Source organism: Lepidochelys olivacea (assembly GCF_965140295.1).
Source record: "Lepidochelys olivacea isolate rLepOli2 genome assembly, chromosome: 11".
In the NCBI taxonomy this organism is placed as follows: Eukaryota; Metazoa; Chordata; order Testudines; family Cheloniidae; genus Lepidochelys; species Lepidochelys olivacea.
In genome coordinates this window covers 36,698,832-36,721,782 of record NC_140421.1, presented here as the reverse complement: position 1 = coordinate 36,721,782, position 22,951 = coordinate 36,698,832, and the positions used below count along the sequence as shown (strand labels likewise).

The window sequence follows — 22,951 nt, the reverse complement described above, 5'->3', positions numbered from 1 at the left end:
ATAAAATTATTTTTGCTGGATCCATCTTAACCTGGCAAATCATTTTTGCTATTTGTGTATTCTTGTAAATAGGTCATTTTTGTCTTCTAGCTATATTCAACCATTCTTCAGAACCAAGAGTAACATAGCAGAAGTGAGATAACAATAATCTAAGATCAGTTAGTAAGACTGTTCAAATAGAAACAAAATTGTATAGATTTTCTGGTGTTCTGTGATATTTTGCTGAGAGGATGGCACAATTTGTCTCAACTTTGTAACTAGTTCAGACTGATGACAAAGATAGACGGCTAACGGACAACGAGACAATTTATCTTTCAAAAAGCTTTACTAATATCACAAAAGATTACACCTGTCTCACTTCAGCATGATCTGCCATCTGTTCCTTCAAAGAGATAAGTGCTTAAACTTCAAGGTTCAGTTATTAGAAGTATCTTTTGAGAACAAGGAAGAGTTTCATACATAGCAAATTCATTTACTGCTTTGTTAAGGAAAACATGACCATTTTTCAGGGGGTGAGCCTTCCAACAAGTAGGGACAAGTAAATATTATTGCAAACGAAGTGTATTTAAAAATATGGAAAAATTTAATTATGATGTACCTTAAAATTTGGCTTTTAGCCTCCGAATTAATCATGAAACTGTAGCCTCCGAATTAATCAAGAAACTGTAAATTATTTTTGATTAATCCATCTATCTGACCAAATCAGATAGATAGTTCTAAACAATGGTTGTTTCATCCTTTTGTTAAATAAACCAGGTCAAATTTCTGGAGGCCATTTCTGGACTAGATTAGATTATTTTCTTGGTTTATGAATACCCAGTCTAAGACATTCTGGGCCAGATTCTGACCTCTTGCACACTGGTGTACATCATGAATAAAACTACTGAAGTCAATGGTATTACAGTGTAAACAGTAATTGCGATTAGAATCAAACCTCTGTATTCACACTAATGTTATACTATGGTGAACAAAATATTGTATTCTATCATGATTTTAAAAAAATCTTACTAGCTAGCATTCAAAATATAAATAAACTATCTATCTTTCACTAGGCCCAAATTATTCATGTAGGATGTTTTGGAAACTATCAGAAATTGTCAGCAAAACATGGCACTTGTGTGAGCTCTAGTCAGAACAAAACAAAAACAGAACAAAATCTGAAATAAGTTCTTTCATTTTCTAAGCTAACATCCAAAATAGGAATCAAAGACCAAGTCTATTAGAACATACAAAACAATATTTTTTTAGATTGTATCCAAAGGAAGACTGTTTTGCATCTGTTTCCATATATATATATATAAAGGAGACACATACCCAAATGTTATGATTTCATTAGAACTATGGGGATGCTGTTCTACAGTGATGCTCCTCTTGTAATTTTAGAGGAAGCAGTTAAATTTATATGAGTATATGTTTACTGTAGGTACTTAACCTCATTAATCTTAAAATCTATCAGGTTTGTTTTACACAAATATGGTAATTACCAATATGGGAATTACATGGCTAGAAAAAACTTTATTTTTTCTGTTACTTCTTGTGCAACAGATTCTTTCAATCTTGTACAATAAAATTGCCAGTGATCAGGGCAGACAACACTCCTATTTGTTCATTAGTATTATGCTTCATATAAAGTGATGGTTGAATATACACAATATATTTTGAGACAGTTCTTTAGAGCATTTTTTCTCACTCAGTTCTATTCATTAAAATATATGCACTACTCTCAAAGATTATTTGAAATGTAAGATATAGTACAAAAGACTAAGAAATGTCAGGGCCTGATCCTGCATGGGTTCCAAATTGGCTTTGAGAGGAGCTCCAAATGTAGATGCTGGGATTTTCAAAGACACCTCAGGGACTCAGGTTCCCAACTTCCACTGAAATTTAATGGGAGTCGGGCATCTGCCTTCCTAAAGCATCTTTGAAGATCCCAGTGAGAATGCTTGCAGGATTGGATTCCAAATGATGTATAGTACATATATTTTGATGCTGCAAGGTGCTGATTACTCTGGTCCTGATCCAGGAAAGCACTTAAACACATGACTTTCCTGGGTCAGGGCCAGACTGATAAGCACTTTACAGGATGTGGCACATATTAAGTAAAATTAAGTTAGGTATTTTATGAAAAGTTACGTTTCAGGCAGAATTTTCCTCACTTTACTCAGATAAGTAGATCCTGATCTTGCAGTGCTTACTCATAAAACCACCTTAGGCTGGGACCACTGAATAAGGACTACTTGCATGGCTACAGTTTACAAGACAAGAAAGACTCTGTCCGAATCCCGCTGAAGCTGACTGAGTCACGACAGCAGGATTTGGCCCTAAATGTTCTGTTAGCATACCACACAAAATTAACCATGAGAGTTCACCTGTTTTTAATCAAAGCAAACATATCAGAGCTCAAAGATAAATTAAAAAGTCATGATAAGTTTAAAATGTTAAGATGAAAACAAGGTCTGTTCCCAGAGAATAAATAAATGGTTATCAGGAAACCACTAACAGTCTTTCAAAGTTAAAAAGGGTTTCACTAATAAAGTAGACAGTATAACAATAAATAAAATGGCATTGCTCTCTATATTGTATAATTAAAAGCAATATACATAGCATACAGAAAACTCTTTCCAAAATTAAGATGTTTGTCTAAGGAAATGTTTAAATAAAAAAAATCTGATTTTATATGAAGCAAAAGAAAATCATGATTTCTTTGATGACTTCACAGCATCTGCACTTAAATTTTATCAATAATAATGATGATGTATACAAGGGAATTCTATATTTCTCAAAGAAATACCAAGAAATTAGAATTTTTTCCCTAATTTAAAAACAAACAATAAGTATTAAAAAATTCCTGCCAAATGAGAACCATTCACAGGCACCTTGATTTATATGTCTTATAATTAAAGAACTGCACATCCAGTTAAGGAATGGTTTTCCCTCCCCCCACTCACCCAAGAGGTTCAAAAAGTAAAGAAATATTTTATACATGATTAAATACCATTAAATCAAATTAGAGTGTATTACATTTAAAATTTTTAAACTTTGTTTTTCAAATTAGGAGAAAAACAGCATATATTTAAGACAACAAAGTATGAGTATTTCACCTGAAAGCAGCACAGCAGAAGAATTACAACTCCAAAACCAAAGCAACAAATGCAAACCAATTAAAATTTTGAAAAAACTTCATGTATGAATCAAAGCAAATGATGCAGAACATGTAATCTTTCAACCCATACCTGTAGACAGTGTACTACAATTGTTGCAGGAAAGCTGTAAGAACTTCTTAACACAGAAAACAAAAAGTCTGCTTCATTTTATAGCAGCTACAGACCGCTGCAGTATCCAGTACATTTTTTTTCAGTCAACTGTTACAGCCTTCCACCAGCCCGGTGACCTTTGAACTCATTTCTCCCCCCTCTGCCGTTAAAGCTACTGTGCTTGTCTCATTTACATAAGGCTGGTGAAGGCCTGCCAGCAACAAAAAGGGAATGCTGGGTAAGAAATTGTAGAGCTGCAGTTCAGCCGGAATACCTGAATCACTGGAGAGCTGGGGGTGGGGTAGGGATGGGGGTGGGGAGGGGATGCTGGAGAGAAAAGGCTATTGCCACTACACAGTGATAAGTCAAAAGCATGTCTCCTATCATGATTATTAGGAGGCAGATATTTTAATTCAAGTATATTAAGCACCCACCAAAAAACAAAATCAGTCTGCAGCAGCTAGTTTCCAAGGTGACCAGAAGAGTCAAATGCTTCATTTAAATACAAGTAGAAGGCTGATACGCAATTCTAGGCAACTGCCCTCTGCTTTTTTAAATATAGCTCACCAGATGTTTTATTTTAAAAAGGATCTATTTCAATATGGTATTTTGAAATTCAGGCGTTTACTGCCTACTCACCTTGATTCAGATGCCTCAATATGAAATAGTATCAGCTACAGATACAATAGTAAAACTGTATTAATGTAAGGACGCAATATACAGAATGATTTACATTTACGGATCATTACTATAACTAATAATCAGCAATAAAATGACTGCTAATCCTCCCAAGTATAAATCACAATCAAATACTGTGCCAAAACTGTGGATACATGGATATAAAGTATTTAAAATTTTTAAACCATTTGAGATGTTATTTTAGAAATACATATTTCAGTTTAAATCATTAAAATTATATCAAAGAACGTAAAAATGCTGATCTGGCTCTAGGAAGAGATTCAATGTTTTATTTTCTGCTTCTATTCCTTCTCTTCCTATAGACAGCATCCTCCCTATTCAAACATTCAACTTCTCTATTGCTGAAATGCTCTCTAAAAATTATCAATTCAAATTCTTTCAGATTTGCCAGTATATGCATCTTGTGCCTTTTAAAGTGCTGGAGCAATGAGAAAAACACTACTGTAAAATCATTTAAAAACAAAGAAGTTTCAATAAGGCTAATCTCTAGACCACTAATGTGGCAGAGAAACTATATCTATACTGTGTATTAAGGTGATCATAGGCCATTAGGATCATTGGGTCTGTTTTTGAAAATAAAAAGTACATCAACTACATGAATAACTAACTGAAATTAATACCTGTTTGAAAAATACAAAGTAAAATACAATCCATCTTGTTAACCCTATCAGAATTTGTTGAATGCAGTTTCATAATGAATCATTCATGTGTGTATGTATACACTTCTATTTCTAAAAGCACCATTTTTAAGATACTCCAGAAAAAACACTGTGAAAAATCTAAGTTCATTGTTATTTATGTTCCAAAATTAATCAATTTTAAAATAAAATAAACAACAGTGATGCAACACATTTCCTATCAAGAAAATATTGAGCTTGAAGACATATCAGAATAATGGATGTTGCTATTTAATATTTTATATTTCTATACTGGCAACAGATCCATTTTAGCATTCGTTTTATTTTTACTGACTATTCCGTTTTTCCATGAATAAATGAAGTCTGATGTGGAGTTGTAGTAAAAATATTTGTACAACAAATCAGATTACAGTACTTAACCAATTTATTTAGCTAGGTATCAAAATGATCTGAATCACTCAAGCCACACCTTTCCAAATGCAAAAAAAAATGTATTAAAAAAAAAAAAGCAAAAGTAGCCAAAGCACTGATTAAATTCAAAACACAGAAGCGTTTTAATAATCTATAAAATAACTAACCTGTTCAAATTGTTGTTTTTCCAATCCATGCACTCTTTTTATTAATTAGGAACCAAAATAGATTGATCATCATTTTATAACATGTGACATATTCACTGTCTTCCTACTTCCAACAGAATCTTCTTAAATTTCCCAGCACTGTGTTTTATTGCTGGTACCATATGCTTTATTGTTCAGCGACAAGAGCTTCACTCTGCACAAAGACTCATTACCTACTGCTTGCTGAGCAGCTTCAGCCTCACTGAGGCTGCCTATATGATCACATGGGAGTTTTGTCTGAGAAAGCCAGGCATGCCACTGATTTCACTATCTATGGATATTTTTATCAGATGAGGTGTCTACCATGAGGAAGGAATAACAAATTATAAAGCTGCTTTAACTCATTAAGGCAGCAAAAATTATGGAAATCCCCTCACAACCTTTTTTTCCATTACAGAAAAGGTGGAATTGAGAGGCATTTTTACAAGTGAATTATAATTTTTGTGGTGCTAATCTTGCACTATGTTATGCCTCATATAACATACATTTCTATTAATGTTCTAAAAAGAGATAATATTCCTGTTAATTGTTATTTTGTCAAAACTCTTTATTAAATACTTAGGTTGCCAATATTTATCCCTTTAGGGAGACCAGAGCTACTGAATGATTATTTTCCCCCAAAAGAGACATCATAATTCAAATTTATGTCACCAATCAAGGGCCTGATCCGGCAACCCTTACTCATGCAACTAGTCTGAATGATTTCAAATAGCACTACTCAGGTGAGTAAGGATTTAAGTAAAGTTTTCAGAAAATCTAAATGATAAATTGTACTCCACCATGGAGATTTTACTTTTTATGATGATATCCAGTTACTGTATTTTAGTTATAAACATAATTACACAAAGAAATAAAATAAATGTATTTGTATTTGTTAACTTCCTTGGCCATTTACCTAAGGCATTTTACATGGGGCTGATAATTACATTTTAAAAAATAATGAAAGCATAGCATAAAAAAGAATACATGGTTAATGACTATTCTTAACATTATTATTACTGATGATTAATTTCAGAACATTTTGAGACAGCCTAATTTCTACTTCGAAAAGAGTGCATGAGATATTCTTACTCTATATAATTTAAAATTTTAACATAGTGCAAGTGATGATAGAATTCCTCTCTATTTCCCTGAAAACTAGTAACTCATAAATAATTAATCATGACATCTATAGTGCAGAGGTAAAGGTTTTCTATGAAAGTAGTTAATTAATGCTAGAATTATTTATTGCACTTTGAGTAAACAGGAATGCTGTTTATTCATTAACAATCTACAAATGAAAAATACCCACTTGTTATCCTTTTCAACAACTCCCTCTTTAGAATACATAATTATCAGTTTGTTGCTTATTAAGGGCCCAATCCTGGTCTTAATGAACTCAATGGAAGTTTTGTGATGGACTTCTGTAGAAACGGGACTGGCACCTATGAACACTGAGAACCATGGATCTGATCCTCCCGCCACTCAAGTCAATGAAGCTAATGGTGAAGCTCCCATTGACTTCACTGGCATCAGAAACGGGCCCATCTTGTGACAAACACACACCTGAAGTAATACAATCAAGGGGCAGTCTCTGTGAGTTATAATGAAATCTCAATCAGAATAATATTTAAAGACGCAAATAAAATAACCTGGCTATCTAGTTTAATAAAAAGCTTCCACATACAGAAATTTTACTATCAAACTGATTAAAGTTTGAAAGATAAGATTTTCTGGGATATGACCCAAATTTACTCATGACTAAAAGATTAAACTGGTGATGAATCGCATCCAGATTCTAAACACTTTCTTTAAACTCAGAATTCCATTGTCAGCAATTTTTTTTTAAAAGCCACCATTTTGATATGGTCACACCACCTAAAGACAGTGGCTGAGCAGATGGCTCATGGCTGAGGACCCTTCAAGAGCTCTTAAGCAGGAAACACTATAGCTGTATACATTAATAAGTAGAAAGGAAGGCAGACTAGACAGGTTGCTAACGAACAACTGGTTTAGCTACAGCTATGCCTATTTTTTCCCCTGCTAATACAATTGATGAGGTCTTGATGCTAGTGTAGAGAGAAATAAACAAAAGGCAGACATTTTTGCTGCTGCAGCAGTAGGAAAACAGAAAAATAAAAAGGTTTACCAGATGGAGAAAAACAATAATAAAGCAAGACAAAGGAAAGTTATTGTCACATTTCCTGGGGACCATTACACAAAATGGAAAATTAAAAAAACAAAAACTAACAGGAGGTTAGAGCAAAAATAAATAAGAAACATAAACAGTTAAATAGTTTCACAAGAAAAATTTGGTTCTGCAAAGACAATAACAGCAAGCTGTCTTAACACCACACAAAATACATAACATCAGTCAACCCTTCTTGTCAGGTTCCAAAAAAATGTTTTATCCCTTTATGCTCAAGGCTGGGATTTCTCAAAAGGTTAAATTACAATTAAGATGCTAAAAACTCTCCCTCCTACAGTAAAAATATGTGAGATGGGCAGGGCAGTCCTTAGGATTTATGGGGCCTACGCAGTATTGTTAAACCGGTGCCCGCGGACCTCCAGAAGAACCCCCCGTCCATTGCTGACACATACCGAGCTTTGTACACAGCAGACGCTGTGGCAGCCCAGGCTTGCAGCCTGGGGGGAGGGGGGCGCAGGCAGCAAAGGATATCAAGCTGCCCGGCAGTGGAGAGTCACAGTTCCACGCAGAGACCCCCGTACCTTCTCTCCCTCATGCAGAATGCTGACCCGCTCTTACCTGCTGTCCTGGTGGTGCCCCAAATTTTTGGGTGCCCTACGCAGCTGCGTATGCCTAAGGATGGCTCTGGAGACGGGGCTAGGAAGGAGAAAGCTTCCATGAAGGCCCCCTCTTGGTTCTTGATCATTCCATTGGGGAAGTGGAGTCTGGGCCCCCACAGTAGGCATTGTGGGGCCACCAAATACATACAGGAGGTTAGAGCTATCTGAATACAGAACCTGCATTGGCTTTGGCATCCTGGCATCCCTTGTCACTCAATGGTAGCATAAGCTCGTTAGGGTTGCCAACTTTCTGATTGTAGAAAACCAAACACCCTTGCCACACCCTCTGCCCCAAGGCCTCGCCCCTGCCCCACCCCTTCTGAGGCCCCGCCTTGCTCACTCCACCCCCCTCCCTCTGTCGCTCACTCTCCCCCACCCTCGCTCATTTTCACCAGGCTGGAGCAGGAGTTTGTGGTGTGGGAGGGGGCTCAGGGATGGGGCAGGGGTGTGGTGTAGGGGGGATGAGGGCTCCAGGTGGAGTGCGGCCTCTGGGGTGGGGGGGCCAGGGATGAGGGGGTTGTGGTGCAGGGGGGTGAGGGCTCTGGCTGGGGGTGAGGGCTCTGGGGTAGGGCAGGGGAGGAGGAGTTTGGGGTGCGTGGAGGGGATTCCGACCTGGGGCAGGGATTTGGGGCACAGGAGGGGGTTTGGGCTCTTAGGTGTGGCCAGGGATGAAGGGTTTGGGTGCAGGAGGGGGCTCCGGGCTGGGGCAGGAGATTGGGATGCAGGAGGGGGTGCACACTCCAGGCAGCACTTACCTCAGGTGGCTTCCAGAAGCAGCCAGCATGTCCTTGCAGCCCCTAGGCGCAGGGGTGGCCAGGGAGGATCTGCATGCTGCCCTGGCCTGCAGGAGCCACCCGCATAGCTCCCACTGGCCATGGTTCCCAGCCAATGGGAGATGTGGAGCCGGCGCTTGGGATGGGGGCAGCTCATGGAGCCTCCCTGGCCGCACATGCAGAAACATGTCACTACTTACCAGGAGCTATGCGGAACCAGGGCAGGCAGGGAGCCTGCCTTAGACCTGCCGCGTCGCCGACTGGAACTTTAACGGCCCGGTCAGCAGCGCTGACGAGAGCCGCCAGGGTCCCTTTTTGATCGGGTGTTCCGGTCGAACACTGGACCCCTGGCAACCCTAGCTCTAATGCAGCAGTGCTGCCAGGACTCCCTCTGACAGCGACTGCACCATGCACAACCCTGAGAGGAATCCTCTATCATGGAAGGGGTGCTATCAGGAAAAAAAATACAGTTTAGGCTGTACTTACTTTTCCGGGGGAACGTCTGTGACAGCAATGGGGTGATGATGTGCCTCCAGCTAGCAATGCTGTCACCCAAGGCAGGGTCATTCAGACTGCCCCACCTTTTCTTTTATTTGGATCTTATTCCCATGGAGGGCACTCCACGTGGTCTCTGGGAAAGCCCTGGCCACTGTTAGTCCTGCTCTTGACACTGCCTTGACATGTGCCTAGTACCAGGACCTCTTGCAGGGGATCATGGACCCAGCGGAGTTGCCTCTGTGACTCTTGCAAAGATCTCTTGCACCAGGGATTACTCCCCCAAAGGGTCTGCAGTCCCTTTTGTACCGGTTATCTGGTCACAGAGCAAGAGTCAGCTCTCCAGGCTGTGTTCAGACAGCCATGAAAGATAGAGAGATACACATGGTCTCAACAAAGAATCTTTCAATACGTTCATTATAACTAAACCCTGCCTCTTGTCTCCATGAAGAACGCTGCAGAAACTACTGGAATTGTTAACTTGCTTAGTGACAGAGTGGAGACTGACGATAGGCCCCAAAAATAGCTATGTAAAGATATTAATTGAATTAAACATTCAAAATAAGTTATGCACAATCATACAGTTTATTTTGTTGTTGTTTATACTGTGATTCCTGAACACAAAAAAATTTCAATTATGTTTACTTATCAAAAAAGGAAGTGCTATTTCTTACCTCAGATCAATTCAGGTACCATAAATCAAAATGAAACTGCTCTTCCCACCAGTCTGATTTCTGAGAGACAAATGTAAAGGGAGATAAGAACTGTGCACCCTAATCCAGCAAACTGCAGGGGAAGCTGTATGAGCTTGGAGAGCTAGCATACTCAGACAATGAACAGATTCTCTTCTGTAAACACACTTTGTTTTCTCTCACATGCTTCCTAAACACAGGTGGTTAGACTGCCAGAATAGTGCACGTTAGCTACATGGCAGGTGTACTATTGTACTGAGTGACATGGAGTAGGTGACAAAGAAGCTATTACCTGCTGCAGCATCAGATAATAAAATTAATTATTTAAATGAATTAACAAATTCTGACTGTAACGTGACCACAAGAAAAAATGTGGAGGTTTATGCCTTCTCCAGTCATTATGCAATCACCTGAACAGATCATGTCTAAAAATTACATAAATCAGGCATGAAGGAAATAAAAGGTACAACCACGTCCATCCCCTTCAGAGCCAGCCAGATATGACTCTTGCGCCCTCATGAAATGTCGAGAATCCCAATGGAGCATGGTGTGTGTCTACAAGGAATCATGTTAGTTTTGTTTTAAAGATAAGATGTTGTTTTGTTTAAAGAGAGACTTTGAAAAAAGCCAAATACATTTAAAACAGGCTGCCTGACACATCCCTGTATCCACTTCATAAGCCAGCTCCATGCTCCAGCTAGTTTCCATGACAGCTCAGATATCAGAGTATAATGCATGCTGGGGAATCATTCAGAGCTACACAGCGGGGATGGACATTGCAGGACCTAAAAGGAGGAACTATAAAGGAAGTTTTCAGTTAATAATGTACTGCTGGCCCCCCTCTTAGCCTGGCTACTGAACACATCTTGTTCACCAAATGCCATCCATCTCTTTCAAATCATCACGTCAAAACTCATTTCTGCTATGAATCCTTCTTATAAAGAGTTCCTCTCCAATGATCTCTCTGTAACCTTTCTTTCTTGAACTGCTGTCCTGTGTTTTGTCTTGTTTGTATTAGATTATAATTCCTCTCAACAGGAACCATGCCTAATTCTATGTTCATGGGGCAACAGAAATGGAAACTTCAGTTCAGTATGCAGTATTTTACAGTTATTTATTTATTTTAACCATTAAGACCTTTTTTTCCAATTTTTTTTTTTACTAATTTTTTTTGTTTGTGTAGTGTGACAGATTCAGACCAGAAGAATATAAGAGAGTGCTGGAAGTCAGTGTGACAGATTCAGACCAGAAGAATAGAAGAGAGTGCTCCTGTTGGGATCCAGGAGGTGAGCGGGCTTCTGCCCACCCACTACTAAAGGACCTCCGCCCAGGCTAAGGGGAGGATCTCTGTGATGGTATGTGTTTGTCAGGAAGTTCCTCTTCTCCCCTCTATTGATGAGACTTGAGCCTGTCCCACTGAACCCAAAAGGAGATTTGCCATTGACTTAAAATAAGACAGGCCAGACCTTCAGTGAACACGTGAAGTAACAGAAAGACACATGCATTGTGCATACAACTCCCCTCAGGCACTTACACAGAACAGTTCCTGCCACTCTATAGTACAGTAACTCCTTGCTTAACATTGTAGTTATGCTCTTGAAAAATGTGACTTTAAGTGAAATGATGTTAAGCAAATGCAATTTCCCCATAAGAATTAATGTAAATGGGGGGGTTAGGTTCCAGGGAAATTTTTTTCCAGGGAATGCCTGGCTGCTAAATGATGAACTAGCACTCAGCTGAGCCCTCCAGGGTTAACACGTTGTTAATGTAGCCTCACACTCTACAAGGCAGCACCGACGGAGGCAGGAGGGAGGAGACACAATAGACGCATGGCAGCGGCTGCAAACACTTCCCTGCAGAAACTGATCGCGATGATGAACCCACGCTATCCCGCTGGAGCACACCACTCCCTCCTCCGATGGCACATACACAGCTGCACAGGTGCCACCTTTCCGAAGTGCTGGGGGTGCTCAACCCCTGGCTCTGCCCCAGGCCCGCTCCGCCTCTTCCTGCCCCTGCTCCACCCCCATCCCCACCCCTGAGCGTGCTGCGTCCGTGCTCCTCCCCAGCCTCCTGAATGCCGCGAAACAGCTGATTGCAGCGGGCGGGAGGCGCAAGGAGGGAAGCACTGATCTGCAGGGCCCGCCAGGAGGCAGGAGGTGCTGAGGAGCTGATGGGGGGCTGCTGGCCCACCTTGGTTCCAAGCCCCCACCCACTAGTTCCAACAGGCTGCTCTTCCAGAGAATCTCACAAGTAGTGGACAAAGTACTGTACTAGCAGGTGACAACCAAACAACGTTATAACTGAACACTGAGCAACTTTAAACGAGTATGTCCTTTAATAGATCAGCAACGTAACAATGAAACAACGTTAACTGAGATGACATTAAGTGAGGAGTTACTGTATTAAATATATTTTAGGTCCACATTAGACAGACAAATGCAATCCTACATTCTGCAAGCGAAATAGTGAGTTCAGGTGGGAATTGTGAGCAAGACACATACTTTTAAAAACATACATAATATATACTGAATGCTTTACTTTGTTTATTGAAAGCTTACAAATATAATATATATTTGGAAAAGTGGGAAATTATTAATATTTTGAGGTATTTCTCCAGGCTACTAGGGTCCACGCTAACAGCTGCTGGCATCTTGGATATGTTTGTTTGGGACACAATTCCAACCTCCCCCAATCAGAGACCACTCTCTCCCCATGACTTCTTCTGGTTTGTATAGTGTCTAGCACAATGGACTTCCAACCCTGTTGGGAAAATTATCCCAACAGTTCTTTCCAAGAAAGAAGCATCTTGCAGGACCAACTGCCCACCTACTCTCCTGTGAGCTGCTACTATAGTGAAAAGAAAGATCAAGGAGGATGCCCAGAAAGAGAGCGAGTCTAGGGGAAATGAATGAGGGGAGGAAAAGGCCAACCCAATCAGTCAGGAAATAAGGAAGAGACCCCCTCATTTGTGTGCATTTCACTCTGAATTTTCAACCAAAACATGAATGTGTGTTCTTTTTTAAAAATTAAAAAATTCAAAGAGAAACGAGAAGTAAAATGTTTCAGAGTAGCAGCCGTGTTAGTCCGTATCCGTAAAAAGAAAAGGAGTACTTGTGGCACTAAAAAATTTATTTGAGCATAAGCTTTCGTGAGCTACAGCTCACTTCCTCGGATGCATACTGTGGAAAAATATAGTGGGGAGATTTTATATACATAGAGAACATGAAACAATGGGTGTTATCATACAGATTGTAACAAGACTGATCAGGAAAGGTGAGCTTTTACCAGCGGTGGGGGAGGGGGGAGAGACGACGTGCGGGGGGACAGACGACACCTTTTGTAGTGATAATCAAGGTGGGCCATTTCCAGCACTTTACAAGAATAGTAGGAGGGGAAATAAACAAGGGGAAATAGTTTCACTTTGTGTAATGACACATCCACTCCCAGTCTTTATTCAAGCCTAAATTAAAAGTATCCAGTTTGCAAATTAATTCCAATTCAGCAGTCTCTCGTTGGAGTCTGGTTTTGAAGTTTTTTTGTTGAAGAATTGCCACATTTAGGTCTGTAATCAAGTGACCAAAGAGATTGAAGTGTTCTCCAACTGGTTTTTGAATGTTATAATTCTTGACGTCTGATTTGTGTCCTTTTATTCTTTTACGTAGAGACTGTCCAGTTTGGACAATGTACATGGCAGAGGGGCATTGCTGGCACATGTTGGCATATATCACATTGGTAGATGCGCAGGTGAACGAGCCTCTGATCGTGTGGCTGATGTGATTAGGCCCTATGATGGTGTCCCCTGAATAGATATGTGGACACAGTTGGCAATGGGCCCACCTTGATTATCACTACAAAAGGTTCCCTCCCACCCCCGCTGGTAATAGCTCACCTTTCCTGATCACTCTTGTTACAGTCTGTATGGTAACACCCATTGTTTCATGTTTTCTGTGTATATAAAATGTCCCCACTATATTTTCCACTGTATGCATCCGACGAAGTAAGCTGTAGCTCACGAAAGCTTATGCTCTAATAAATTTGTTTGTCTCTTAGGTGCCACAAGTACTCCTTTTCTTTTTACAGAAGTGAAATGTGATTCTTTTTATTTATTAATCCTATGATTTAAAAACCAATTTCACATTTTTTTCGGGTCTGTCTCATAAGTTTTGAGCTCCCAAGGTTAGAAATATTATAATTTATTAGTAACTTGTGGCATTAAGATTATGCTAGCTCTGATTCTGCAAACTGCTACGTGCAGAGGGACTCCTGTGGCCACATAGAACCCTTTTGATTTCAACACAGAACAGGAAGAAACTGTTCCTAAGTAATCTCTGTGGTTTGTACAGAAGTTTCAAGTACTGAATTAATTTTGAACCTTGTATGAATGGATTGTTCTATCAAATCAATCTTTTTTATATTTGTACATTTTGTCTGTACCATTACCCAACAAAAGAGTAAAACATGTACATACTATTTGAATGCAGAAGTTGTTATAAACTCTAATAAAGAATCAGAATTAAGATCCTTCCCTTAAACTGTCTGACTTTCCAACAGTTAGAGATCTGTCTAGTGCAAGACTGAAGATTGCATGGAAAAGAGGCTGCACATGCAGAGAGTTTTGGAAACAATGCAGGGAGCAGTTCTAGCCACTGTTCTTAACCAGCTTTATGTTCATAATAGAGTTTTCAAGAGAATTCCAGGTTCTAGTTAAGCAAGGATATAACTTGTGTCTGGCAGACTAAACCAACATGCTTGTAAAATCATGTGGGCATTTTATCACATGCAGTGTTAAGGCAATATTAACACATTTTCAGTGTGTGCACTTCATAGCATATCAGAAAAACTAAAATGTGAGAGTCAAATCTCACTGTGCATGTAAAAAGGGCATATTCATGCAGCAAAGGACTCACAAATTAACTTGAACCCAGATCATTTACTTAATGAACTACAGTAGATCCTAAGCAGGTGCAAATCAAATTAAATGTAGCTATGTCAGTTTACACTAGCTGAGGACCTGGCACAATGTCTGTCATAACCATATGACAGTAATCTTTATGTTAAATGGGTAAAGGTGGGGACAAATCCTTTTTATGCATAATTTGATACTGTGCTCTGATTTTGACAAAAAGAAACTAAGATTGTGGGGTCAAGGCATTGAATCTTTGGTTCATGCCACTCAGTAAAGTTTGGAGAGAACAAGTATATCTGTTTTAATAATGTCTGACTCTTCCTTGTAGGTATGTATCAAAAGAGAATTACATTGTCATTCTATAACATCAAGTTCTGAAAGAGAATGGGATTAGGAATGGAGGTTGAGAACTGTGCTAAGTATTCTTGCAAACAAGTTTTGAACCATGAAGTATGGGCCAAGCCTTTACTGTGAATCCCAGCACAATATTTATTTTTGCTACACAGATTTCATTAACACTTTATCAGTGGTTACAGTTCAAAATATTACTTCTGAGTATAAAAGGGAGGAAGCTTATTGAGTAGGCTTGGGAGCCGATTCTGTTCCTGTCTTTAATGACTAGTCGTCTGACCTTTAGCAAGTTACTAACTTCTCTGTACCCTAGTTCTGCCAACTGTAACATGGCAAATACCATCACCCACTGTCAGTTACCTCACTGTTGTGATTTTATGCTTAGCTAATTAAAATGTATAAAGTAATTTAAGATCCTCAGATGAAAGGGGCTATATGAAGGATCCCTAATAATTACTCTTACTGGATAAGGCAAACTAGCCAAAAATAGAGACAAGGAGAGAAGTCATGAATTCTTTTGCATTACTGTAAAAAATGTGGATTTCAGTATGAATCCTGCACACTTAATGCCAGTTTTACACTCTTCAGTTTTATTTATGTCTAAGTAACAGAAGGGAGTGGGATGGAAATGTATCATTTCTTTGAATATAGGGTGATATCCTGCCAAGATAAGTAAAAAAAAAAATTCCCTGGACCAGATAAATTAAAAAGCTAAACTTTATTTTAATTTACATGAATTAGTTAAAAAACCACTTATTTCCTCTCTCTCAAAGATAATCTCTGCTAATTGTGAAAGGCACGGTAGTACATTCTGTGGGAAAGGGTAACGAAGGCTACTTGGTCATGTCATTATTTTGCTGCACAATCCAAACAGTATAATTTCTCCCGTTCCTAGCATGCTGAATTTCAGCCTACAGAAAAGGATGCATGCATAAGCCATTGTGACCTTTCCTGCTTGTCTGTTTTGACCTTTCTGACCTCATTAGACTACTAGGTAGGGAAGCCTAAATAAAGAAATAAAAGAGCAATTGGGTACACTTGATGGAATAGAAATAGCAGGAATGCGTCTGGGTTTACTTAAAACTCTGAACTGAACCACCAAATTACAGCACTTTTCATCAAAGGATTGTGATAGTGGGTAAGTATCCACTTTTAATACGTATTGGAAGACAGAGCAGCCCCAGCCCATATCTAATCTATAAAGCCCCAGGGTTGACTTATACCACTATGCTCAGAGTACTCAAATCTAGTCACATTCTAAGACGCTTCTATTGTCATATAAAATTAGTTCCTGTCTGAAGTGGACAATCATCCTATCAGCTGTAGAGATAAAGAGTATGAGGTGTACAGTTCAACTACCCTGTAGTTCATAGTTGCAAGTATTTTGCTGTAGGCCGACAACAGAGCAAGGTTAGATGACATGGTGGTTAACAAAGAACTGAACCTGTCTCTACTACAGCTCCCATTGTCGCTATGTCTGGTGAAGCTGGACTAATGGCAAAGGCATCAGATTTTTGAGAGCATAGGTGCAGCCACTGGGAAATCAGCTTGAGACTTGAATGTGCACATTATGCTCCCCATCTTTGTTTATCTACTGAATCCTTATGAATGCTTGAATCCTTTCAAGCTGTTGTAGTTATCTTTTTATTTTAGCCAAAGCCCGCAACATGAGTTCATGGCCATGGAAATCAGAAGCAGAATTATAATCAGCTAGCAATTACTCCCTCTTATGTGGAGTGAAGACAACACCTGTTTAATCAAAACTATATTTGGCATCTTTCAAATAAGCAAAAATTTCTATCATGAGTCCCTCCTTGTGACACTGAAAGAAATCCAGATCTGCCTCCTTCAAAATGAGGGAGCCACTCTGAAAGTGGAGTAATGGAGTTGCCTGATACATCAAAGCATACCTGAGATTACACTTGCTCTTTGATTAACATACCATTAAGGCAGTGATGACTGTTGACATTTCTGAGGAGGGCTGGTCCACAGGGAGAAGTGAAGGGGAGGTCGTTGTGGCACAGAAGGGTTCCATATAGTGTGGAGAAGAGAGGTTACTCCCTGATGAAGAAAAGGGATTTGGAGGCAGCAAAGAGAGATGCCTGAAAGACAGACACCTCTAAAGAGAGAGTTCTAGAAGCGATGGTTCTAAAACTACTTTAAACAACAATCAATAAGACAAAAACGCTGAAGTCTGCACACCTCCCAAATTTAGGAGATGAAATTCTTGTTTTTCTTCGGTTTGTCCTGATGCATTAGCCTATCTATGATCACAAATGATCCAAAGCAGTAAAACTTCCACCAAAAAGGCATATAGGAGACAATCTCTCTGGACAAAAACTAGAGAAAGATGCTCCAAAGAGAGTGGGAAACACTCTACAAAACTAAATAAGGTATCTCTCTGCAGAAATTTCTCAGTCCCAATGACTTAAAGGACAGGAATTTTTTTTTTCCTCCAAAATAAATCAGGTATCTGTAACACTACAGAAGCCAGGATCCCACAGTGCATGACGATGATGACAGTTGTAGTAGGTGTTATGCTTATAAGAAGCACACGGGATCTTTTTTTTCAGGGAAAAAGGCAATACTCCGCATTTATTGAAAATACAGCAGTTAGCATATGCTTTTCAGTCACACACACACACACACATATACCATGCACACAGTCCTACCAGTCGATGTTTATAGTTACCAGTCCAGAGTCTGGATCAATCTAGTGGCCAGCCAGATTGGTCGCAGAGGAGAGCTGGGCTCTGTCGATCGCGATCCGATGCTCCTGGAGTTGTGGCAAGATGAACCCAAAATTCCATGGCAAAGCACCCTGTTCTTATAGTCCTTTTTCTCTGTTGAAGTCTATGGATTTTGCTGTGTCATTTATGGCCAGTTACTCCTTAATTGGTATTATCTTTGATATTTACATTCCAAAGCACCTTTGAGAGGGTCATCCTGTCCTGGTTTCAGATTTTATCAATAATCTTGTCTTTAAGGGTGCCAACCTCAGGGTCATCAATCTGCCCTTCCTCAATCATGGATGCGTGTTGATGGTTGTCCGATAAGTCTCCCTAAATATCTTCACTTCTCCTGTCTTGACCATCTGGTTTTAACAATGGCCTTCACACCTCATCTTTTCCTGATGCATGCATTCCTCATTCACACAGTCTTTTACAGAGACCTTCAACGGTATACAAACAGCAGTATTTTATATTGAGCAAAAAGACATTGTAAATTAAACCTTGCTAAATCTTATGACCAAAACAATTCACATTGGGGCCCAGGCCTGTTGTAAATTAAACCTCTAATCTCATTAATATAGACACAATACAAGATTCTGTCTCTTACTAACTAACCCTTAAAACAAAGAAATGTATATTTAACTAAAGGGAGTAAATTTGTAATGCATATAGGAAACAAGACCCCAAAGTAAACATTGTAACTTATCCTAAAACAGAGGGTGACCATAATCAGCCATAAGGATTATTCTGGTCTGTCCTTGCCTTAACATCAGTAAAGACACTGGCAATCTGTCAGATGCATTTCTACCAATGTCCCAGAGGGTCATTCCTTTCGGCTATTCAAAAAGGATGGCTGGCAGGATGATCAAATCATACATTAATACATACTACATTATTATAACCGTCAATCATTATAACCTCTAATACAAATATAAAATCCTACTCTTACACAGGAACAAGCAGCAGGAGATAACTAGCTTTTAGTGTCTTATGACCATCCAGAATTTCTAGACACGTTTATATCAAAGTTTCTCTATCACAAAAATATGAGAATATTGAAGACTACTGATATGTTCTGTAGGTTCTTTATTATTTAGGAATAATGATGTCATCTTTCTGGGCTCAGATTTTTTTTTTTCTTTGCTCACAGAGAGGCAGGGACAGTGTGTTTCAGGTCGCTTAGGGTGCAATTTTCAAAAGCACTTAAGTGACTTAGGACCCTAAGTTCTATTGAATGGGATTTAGGCTCCTAAATAATGTAACTGCTTTAGAAAAATTATGCCTAGCAATTATATTTTCTTTCACTGGGGTACATGTTGGAGAGAGACCATACTGCTTGTAGTGAGGTGGTATGGCCTCCCTCTGATCCAAAAGGGGTGGAACCACCCACTGCACCCAAGTGGGTGGAGTCAGACCTGCCTCACCCCTCCCACTACAAGTGAATAACAGGAACAGGAAGTATAAAAGGCAGAGCCTCTAGCTCAGTTACAGCCAGTATGCTGAGGGAGATAGACATATCCTGCTTGTTCCAGCCTGTGGACTCTGCTGCCTAACCCAGCGACACCCTGCCCACTGGGGAACATGTGTCTACCGCAGATCTGCCAGGATTGCCACTGGCCACCTACCAGGAGGAGATGGAAGATGCCCTGTGATTCCAGGTGCACCCCAAGGGGAAGTGGCCCACAGACAGCTGACTTCAGTCTGGCTTTAGTGCTGCCTGAAGCATGGTTGGCATGTTGCGGCTGGAATCCCCTCTGACCAGTGGTGGACCATTCTGCCACTGTTAGGGCCCTGGGTCCAGGCCCCCCTGCCACCCGATCCCTGGGGTGGCAGCCTCCCCTCACCAGGTCAAGAGGCCTGCATTTGTCTGTCATCGCTGGAGCTAGGATGCCTGACTCTGGGGTTTTTGCTCTGTCCCTGCCCCACAGGCTCAGAGCTCACTGACTCCTGGGTTTTTGTTTTGCCCCTGAATCAAGGCCAAGACCATAACACGGTTAAAAAAAGAACTAGATAAATTCACGGAGGATAGGCCCATCAATGGCTATTAGCCAGGATGGGCAGGAATGGTGTGCCTAACCTCTGTTTGCCAGAAGCTGGGAATGAGCGACAGGTTCTGTTCATTCCCTCTGGGGCACCTGGCACTGGCCACTGTATCTCTCAGTCACAGTCCCCTAGCCCAACCAGTCCCAGTCTTAGTTATTCTCTTCTTCCTTTCAGTCCCAGTTTCCTATGACCTTCCCCTGGTTCCCAGTCCCAGGTTCTTTGGGCTGGCTCCCAGTCCCTGTCTACCCACCAACTCCTAGTTTATCTTTCCCCTGTCCTAGGCTGACCAGTCTCCTTATCCTAATCTAGTCCTCCCCTCCCCACCTGGTCCAAATCTTATCCCCTTTGCATTTGATTCGGATAGTTTCCTTCTCCAGACCTGGTAAAACATAAGACCAGGACCCACAGTTCCCCAGTCACCGAAGATGAATTATACGGTATCACTTACAAAATTATTGTTTTGACATTTGGCATAATTTGGTAATGAGTCCTAGTTTGAAGATTTTTAGATCCTGATTCTGCAATCTAAAACTCCCACTTAGGTTAATGAGGGAAGGCAAAAGTTACTAAAACCCTAAAAAGAAAATTCTGTGTCCTGCATTGTCATGTACAGCCTGATTCTGAAATCCAAAAGGTGACTGAGATTGGACTTCACAATCCTGAGACTGCACTTCACTTTTGCTCTGAATATATAATATGTCTGATTTTATTGATTTCAGATGAGTCTAAATTCCACATAGTTTGAATCCTCCTCCAGATTGACCAGCTTCTCTCCACAAACAAAACCCAACACAATGTTTTAGATTCAACTTATTGAAACACACTTTTGTCTCTTACTCTGCTTTTCACTACACACAGCATCTTACTTTTAATATATGAACATTTAAAATACACATTCTAAATAACACACATCTTACAGATAGAAATTGCATAAAGATAAATCTCTCAACAAGCACAAAACTGTTTCTCCTCCCACCTTCCCCTCCCCCATGTGGGTAGTAAAATCAAAAGCCAAAGAGAATGAGGTACATTTTATTTCCAGTTGAAATCTGTATATAGCTTTTTTAAAAGCTACTCCATAGGAGTATTGGAAATTACCACAGTTTTTCCTTATACTTAGAATAAGAGAGCTATGTGGGAGTTGTGAGAAGACTAGAGCTGAACAAATAATTTACAACAAAATTTATCCAATGAATTTATCCTCTTTTTATGATCATGAAATATCTATCAGAAGATCATTACTTCCTCTAATTTATTCAATATTTTTAATTATTCAGTGAGATACTTTTACTACATGAACTGATTTCAAATTATTTTTTTCTGTAAGTATTCAATATTTCAGAAGAGTTAGTTAATTGTTTTGGGTCAGATAAGTCACACAGTATTGTTTCAATTCTTTGACTGGATAAGCATGCATGAACTTCAGTATAAATGTCGACATATGTTAGTTTATAATACAATTTCTGAAAACATTTCTTCATACAACTTCAAAATTCATTTTCCATGAACACATGTGCCAGCAAAACTAAACTGCTAAAATGTTTGCAGAAAGTTAACACAAAAGGGTGCAGGTATGCAAAACTGAACTCATTTGCAAAGCTGAGTGAAGATTCATGAACTTTTTTTTCCCTCCAGTATTCGATCAGTTCTAATTAAAGCTGATGGCAAGCGTTGACCTTGTAACAGCTTCTACTGCCAGTGGTAAACAGCACCAAACATAAAATTGCATTTGGGGAGCAAAATGTTTGTAACCAGTTTGGTGTTAACCATACAAACAAACCTTCTACGGACTTTTCAAACAGAACTGTATCTTTTGTACCAGCAACTGGTACAACTGTTTTAGACAGTTATACTAAATTTGGGCTATATAAATGTATGTACGTATGGACATGAGTAACTACTGACCTTGTGATCTCAAAGAACTCCAGTTTCTTTCAGGAGATTTTAGGCTGCTGAAACCATGTTTTCAGTCTGTAGATACTTTCTTAATTTTTCCTTAAGAGAATGAAATTCATATCTCATTATTGACAAAATGATACAATCAAACACCAACTGGTCAAGAAACCTTTAAAATTTCTAAATATTCTATTAGTAATGTCTCACATACTATAACAGGATACTTATTCAAGCAAGCATACAAATCACCTCATCTGTGCATAAAATCAACTAGCATGTGAGGAAAACAATTGCCAAAAAAGAGTATCAGTCTCATCTATCAGTAAGTCATATATATTATTTTTAATAATGGACATGAATTGCAGTTAACTTAAATTTAAGAATTTAAAATACTTCATTGTAGGAACAGTTGACCTGAGAATAGTTAAACAGATCTAGAATTTTTGACAACATTGCTGTTACTAATCTGATCCTGTCTATCCTTTGGCTTGCCATTCCACACATGCTCTTCTCCAGCTCATGACAACACTGCACAAAGACGGACTTTCTTGTATCTTTTCCTTGGTGGTCTACTGATCAGGATTCAGTGGCACTCTCACAGCCACAGCCTGGGTTTGATTCCCAGAAAGGGAAGGCTTCCCCTTTGCATAAATTAACCATTTCTGTTACGATATGCTAGGTACAGTCTGGAAACACACAACTCTGCTTTGGCTGGAAAAACCTAGAACACTCCAGTTAACATATATACAAAGCTCTTCCCTTTTTTGACTTTCTCAGAGAGATGTAATGAAAGATCAGTTACTTGAACAACAACAAAAAAAATCAAATTGCAGAAGAATAATAAATGCAACTTCTCTCCTTAAAAATCTGTTTTAGTAAATCCTTCTCAAAACCCATTTGTTTAAGCTTTCCTGTAAGTAACCGTTCTAATCAAATCACAACAGTTAATGACTTTTTTTAAAAAGTATAACCATTAAGGTACATATGCTAGCCAACTTTATGACCATGTAACTGCCCATGAAATCTTATTGAGTGTTTACCCCTGTATAAAGGGCCAGCATATGG

At 39.4% G+C, this 22,951-nt stretch overlaps 1 protein-coding gene across 4 annotated transcripts in view; it reads right to left on the bottom strand.

Moving 5' to 3' along the window:
- CSRNP3 (cysteine and serine rich nuclear protein 3) overlaps window positions 1–22,951 on the bottom strand; it is a 160,272-nt gene that overhangs the window by 52,031 nt on the left and 85,290 nt on the right. The window contains exon 1 of one of the 4 annotated variants that reach the window (XM_084642751.1): window positions 21,896–21,947. The exons of 1 other annotated variant lie outside the window; for it this stretch is intronic. The gene's annotated coding sequence lies outside the window, so the exon portion shown is untranslated. Of the gene's footprint in view, window positions 1–3,233; window positions 3,351–5,169; window positions 5,398–21,895; window positions 21,948–22,951 lie in introns of those variants that run through there. 2 more of the 4 variants (XM_084642749.1, XM_084642750.1) reach the window with 2 other exon arrangements.